The sequence below is a fragment of the Podarcis tiliguerta genome, assembly GCF_965153285.1.
Source record: "Podarcis tiliguerta genome assembly, chromosome: 3".
Classification (NCBI taxonomy): Eukaryota; Metazoa; Chordata; class Lepidosauria; order Squamata; family Lacertidae; genus Podarcis; species Podarcis tiliguerta.
The window spans coordinates 105366715-105373024 of record NC_139536.1 but is presented as its reverse complement, the minus strand read 5'-3'; the positions used below and the strand labels follow the sequence as shown (position 1 = coordinate 105373024).

The 6310-nt window shown below is 44.8% G+C and overlaps 1 long non-coding RNA gene across 1 annotated transcript in view; it reads left to right on the top strand.

The window, feature by feature from the left end:
* LOC310673568 overlaps nt 1-5620 on the top strand; it is a 36703-nt gene extending 31083 nt beyond the window's left edge. Inside the window, exon 3 of the long non-coding RNA XR_014509117.1 lies at nt 5483-5620. This is a non-coding gene — a long non-coding RNA (uncharacterized lncRNA). The remainder of the gene's footprint in view (nt 1-5482) is intronic.
* The last annotated feature ends 690 nt before the right edge of the window (nt 5621-6310 follow it).

Here is a 6310-nt window from a genome sequence, read left to right as displayed (position 1 = left end):
CATGCAGCTGCTGGGTGACCTTGGGCACATTTCTTTGAAGTCTCTCAGCCGCACTCACCTCACAGAGTGTTTGTTGTGGGGGAGGAAGGGAAAGGAGAATGTTAGTCGCTTTGAGACTCCTTCGGGATATCAAATCCAAACTCTTCTTCTTCTTCTTCTTCTTCTTCTTCTTCTTCTTCTTCTTCTTCTTCTTCTTCTTCTTCTTCTTCTTCATCTGAGGGGGGAAGAAATGATCACAAAGAGATTCTGTTCTTGAATATTTCCCCTATTGGGAGTCCTGCCTCCCTCTGTCTTGCTTTTTAGCATTTTTACTCACCACAGGCATAAAGAAAAGTGGGTAAATCGACTTTTGTCTACCTGATGTTCTCCAGATGTTTTTGACTACAGATCCCACCAGAGCCATGCTGGCTGGGGCTGAGTTGTAGTCTAAAACATCTGGAGGGCACTAGGCTGGCGAAGGCTGGGCTAAATCCGAAGATGTTTGCCAATAGCCCAACGCTCCTGAAAAGCCTATAGTCACATTTTAACGGAGCAGGGAATCTTGGACACCATTGATTCCCCAGCCAAGTCTGGCCAGGTGAGCGAAGGGATGTTCTCAGAATGGAAGAAACTGCAAAGTGACGCTGTTAACCTCGGTAGTGAAATGTCAAAGTTGCCTGTGTGTTTGTGTGAAAGCACGCATTCTTTGGGCTGAGAGAATACTCAGATAGGGATAAGTCCAACAGATCCCAGCTTTCAGGCTGCCATCTGACTTCATTCCCAGATGGTGGGAAAGTAACTGCAAGAGTAATGATTAATGCTGCGTTGTAGAAATTCAGGACATTAATGAGAACGGTTGGATTCCTCTATGAATCACTGGTCTAAAATTGACAGCTGGCCTATTAGCCTTTCTAATACCAGCAATTTGCATCCCATCCAGGCCTCTTTAACCAGCAGAATCCACAGCACAAATTCCACAAAGCCCAGGCTACATTTTTATATACAGTGGTACCTCGGGTTACATACGCTTCAGATTACATATGCTTCAGGTTACAGACTCCGCTAACCCAGAAATAATACCTCGGGTTAAGAAATTTGCTTCATGATGAGTACAGAAATTGTGCTCCAGCAGCGCAGCAGCAGCGGGAGGCCCCATTAGCTAAAGTGGTGCTTCAGGTTAAGAACAGTTTCAGGTTAAGAATGGACCTCCAGAACGAATTAAGTACTTAACCCGAGGTACCACTGTATAAACTTTTGTGGCAGTTAAATGGAAGCAGGGAATTAAATAACTTGAGCACCACAGATACTTCTTGTAGCTTCATCTGATGCCTCATAGCACTTTTTGGGGGGAGTAATACAATATATAGAAGGGACGCGGGTGGCGCTGTGGGTAAAAGCCTCAGCGCCTAGGGCTTGCCGATCGAAAGGTCGGCAGTTCGAATCCCCGCGGCGGGGTGCGCTCCCGTTGTTCAGTCCCAGCGCCTGCCAACCTAGCAGTTCGAAAGCACTCCCGGGTGCAAGTAGATAAATAGGGACCGCTTACTAGCAGGAAGGTAAACAGCGTTTCCGTGTGCGGCTCTGGCTTGCCAGAGCAGCGATGTCACGCTGGCCACGTGACCCGGAAGTGCTGCGGACAGTGCTGGCCCCTGGCCTCTTGAGTGAGATGGGCGCACAATCCTAGAGTCTGGCAAGACTGGCCTGTACGGGCAGGGGTACCTTTACCTTTTTAATACAATATATCAGTAGAAGGATAATTTAATGAAGAATGTAATGCAACAAAGTTTGTTCAATTATCTGTATTCTGTCAAAGGTTATAGCCAAATGACCAGAAAAAGGAAGCACAACTTGCTTAGGTTGAAACGCAGTAGCTTTCTTTCATTTGAATGTAGCCAATGAGTATAAGTGTTTAGAGAGCCAATCAGGTGTTAAGAGCCATCAAACTCGGAAATACACTTTTTCCAAAAGGATTACACACTTTTGGCCACTGGTGTATCACATACACGCATAATTAGATTAAATAATAATAAAAAATAGTAAGCTATTTGAAGGAAGAGTGTAAGCTGTTTGAAGGACTGCCGTGCGGTGGTTTTGCTCCGTCCAGAAGGAATGCAATAATATAAACACAAAACACAAAACTAATTCCTTTGGAACTCTCATGAAAAGCCAATTTGCTGCCACAAAGGGGGTGTAGGTTTTATCTTCACTGTCGCTTGTTGGTCCTAGAGGGCAAATGGGGCACTGTCCCAAAAAGCTCATTCTACCCTTGGCAAGCCCACACCTGCCTGCCTTCTTCATGACCTCTGGCCTGGGGGGGGGGTAGCCCTTGCTCTCAACACCCTCCTCCATAATCTCAGGGTTGCCCTTCAGGAACTCGGCGAGGATAAAGCAAAACGAGAACTCGTTGGCTCTGCCTGCCGTTGGCTCTGGCGCCACCTTCTGTTGACCTCCCAGCCTTCGACCCTATCAGTCCCAATGGGCAGCAGCCACCACGGGTTGCTTGCCATGAAAAGGATATTGCGTGAGATGTGCTGCTACTGGTTTAGAATGAGAGGGGCCACACAAATGGAGTTCCATGGCCATTCATGGCAGTAGGGCTTTATGCTTTTCAAAAGTGTTTTCATTTGTATGTCATCTGCTCTACTTTGGTGTACCAGTGAGGATTGCTTCAGCTTCCAAGTCTATGCAAACATCAATGCACCCTTATTGTGCTCTCTCTACAGCATTCGTGCTCCTTGTACCATGACATGTGCATCCTCATTATTGTCCAACATCTGCAGACTCTCCGCCATGTGCTGTCTTTGAGTGTCCCTTGGAATGTATATTACAGTGGTATCTCAGGTTAAGTACTTAATTCGTTCCGGAGGTCCGTACTTAACCTGAAACTGTTCTTAACCTGAAGCACCACTTTAGCTAATGGGGCGTCCTGCTGCTGCTGCACTGCTGGAGCACGATTTCTGTTCTCATCCTGAAGGAAAGTTCTTAACCTGAAGCACTATTTCTGGGTTAGCGGAGTCTGTAATCTGAAGTGTATGTAACCCGAGGTACCACTGTACTGATTGAAGTCTAAAGTTCTGTTCTTGACCAGCAGAGTATGAAGTTTAAATAATAATAAAAATAAAGGTAACAGACCCCTGGACAGTTATGTCCAGTCAAAGGCGACTATGGGGTTGCGACGCTCATCTCACTTTGAGGCAGAGGGAGATGGCATTTGTCCACAGACATGTGGTCATGTGGCCAGCATGACTAAACCACTTCTGGTGCAACAGAACACCATGGCGGAAACCAGGGCACATGGAAATGCCGTTTACCTTCCCGCCACAGCAGTACCTATTTATCTACTTGCAGTGGTGTGCTTTGGAACTGCTAGGTTGGCAGGTGCTGGGACAGAGCAAAGGGAGCTCACCCCATCATGGGGATTCGAATCGCCAACCTTCTGATCAGCAAGCCCAAGAGGCTCAGTGGTTTAGACCACAGCACCATCTGCGTCCCCCTTATGAAGTTTAAATACGTCAGTCACATCATGCTAGGCAACAACTGGCTGCAAATTAGCTACCAGGCTTCAATGTGCTGATTTTGGGTTATAAAGCCCTAGACAGCTTGGGACCAGGATGCTAGAAAGATTGTCCCACACTTTATATACCAGACTGATCACTGTGCTCTGCAGATGAGGGTCAGATGAGAGCCAGTGTGGTGTAGTGGTTAAGAGCGGTAGACTCATAATCTGGGGAACCGGGTTCACATCTCCGCTCCCCCACATGCAGCTGCTGGGTGACCTTGGGCTAGTCACACTTCTTTGAAGTCTCTCAGCCCCACTCACCTCACAGAGTGTTTCCTGTAGGGGAGGAGGGGAAAGGAGAATGTTAGCTGCTTTGAGACTCCATAGGGTAGTGATAAAGCAGGATATCAAATCCAAACTCCTCCTCCTCCTTCTTTCTTTCTTTCTTTCTTTCTTTCTTTCTTTCTTTCAGGTGGCCTGTTCTACACAGTGTTAGAATTAACCCTTTGGTGTTGTGGCACATACCTTTTGGAATACACTCCCCTTGAATATTGAACAGGCTTCATCTATGTCATTTTTTTTTTCTGATGCCTGCTGAAAACTTTTCTCCTTCAAGCTTTCTAAGCTGAAGACTTTCTCAGTCTGCATCTGTACTGGAATTGTTTTAAATCTATTCTTACTGTTTTATCACTTGTTTGCCACCCTCGGCTCCTTTGAGAGGAAGGGCTTGATAGGAATTTAATGCGCAAATAAAGCCATGAGGGAAATAACACAACGAAAGCTGTGTGCTTTCTGGGGAATTCACATTCCAAAATAATATCGTTCATCTGAGGAAACAAAAAACAAATCCATGAGAATCATTGAAGAAACAAAAAATGGCGACTGATTACAGTGCTTATTATGCAGCTTCAAAAATGTTGTGGGGAAATCTATTTCATTTGTGATAAATTATAAGAAATGTTGCCTGTGCAGTGGAAGAAGCAAGATCACATTTTGATTGATTAGCCAAAAAAGGTTTTCTAATTGGGAAATGAGCTGGATGATGGAACAGGTTGTCCAGGAAAATGATATCCTCTACTACACTGCTGCTGTGAGGAATGGGGTTAATCCAGGTATCCCCAACCTGCGGCCCTCCAGATGTTTTGGCCTACAACTCCCATGATCCCTAGCTAACAAGACCAGTAGTCAGGGATGATGGGAATTGTAGTCCAAAATATCTGGAGGGCCGAAGGTTGGTGATACCTGAATTAATCTAAAGATTCCCAGCATTCTCAGAGACTAAGTTGAATTGGACAATCCTTAAAACCCCTGCCAAATATTTGAGTGCAAAGTGTTAACAAAGTCTTTTAAACAATGCCATCTGAGTCCAGAGAAAAGAATCCTAATATAAATTAACCGAAGCAACTGAACATAAACAGTATAATTTGAGGTGGAAGGAAGAGAGAGGTTTCTATCTTTCTTATTTCAGTCTTTGTACAGCAAACAAGGGAAACATCCAACCAAACGTGCAGAGGAAAAACTCACTCCGAGCTCCTCAGCCAATCAGAGCATGTTCTACCATCGGCTCTGACTGGTTGCTAAGCAGCAGCACCACACATACCCCCTTGGGTAGTTGACTAAGACTGAGAACAAAGTTAACCCTTTGGTTACAAACTGAATCATCTCTGCTGTAGCACTTCCAATACAGATGAAGAATGCAGGACAGAAATTAGAAATGTGTGCTTGACACACAACCAGATTTGCTTTAGTTGAATGTTTCAATCACTCTGGCCTTTGGGATATGTTGAAACCAAAATCAGAAATGAGCTTCCTGAACCAAAAGAGCATCTTTTAAAAAATTGCTGTGGTTCTCCAAAGCTGAGTGGTAACTCCTTATTTTGACGTGCCTTTTCTGTCTTGGAAACAAGAAAGTCATTGTCATCTGTATCAAGCTGTGAATTTAGATCCTGCCCTCTCTGGGATGGGAGAGGGAACTGTTGCAAAGAGAGTGGGAGGAAAAAAACCAAGTGTTATGTACTGAAGTTCTCACCCTGGGCCAGCAGGGGGATACTGTAGATAGTTATGCAAATGAAGGATCGAAAGTGACGTTCAGTGATTGGATAGTTTTAGAATGTTGTTACAGTAACAAGGTACTGGAGCTCTATATAAGCAAACTGACCGAGCCCTTCAGTTCAGTTCAGTTCTGGCATCTGAATAAAGAAGAGCTGTTTGAAGAATCGCTGTGTCGTCTGATATGTTCGCCCACAGCCTAACACCAAGTATACACAGATTGCCTGTCTTCAGTTTCTTTGGCACTCAGCCACTATGATGGCTGAAGCCTTGGACGGACAAGAACATCCATTTGATAGATACAGCGCAGTGGGTCTGTAGTTCATGTCAACCATAGCAGTTGCTGAAAGCAGCTTGCAAAATTGTCAGCCTTCAATGCGGATGTGGTGGTGAAGGTATTAAAAAATACAAGTGGATCAGGCCATTCCATGTCTTACTCTGACCAGACCAATGGTACAAATCGGTTAAGTTTGAGCCCCATTGTGTTCCTTCAAATGCCCAAATGATTTCAGTAACTGGGGAAGGTTCAGAATGACAGAAGTACAGAAAATAATCATGCTTCTCGTTTGCATAATGCTGATTCCAAAATAGGACAAATGATAGCACTTCATCAGAAAACCAGTCTGCCTGTCTGCTGCTCTGGTGAGCCATATCCAGCAATCTGCCTGCACTTGCAAATTACAGTGCTTTTAATAACAGTGCCCAATATTATACATGCATAATCTGAGCTGCACCAGTGAGGCTCCTAGGTAATAACTTAACATTCCTCAGAGAATGCCCCAAGCA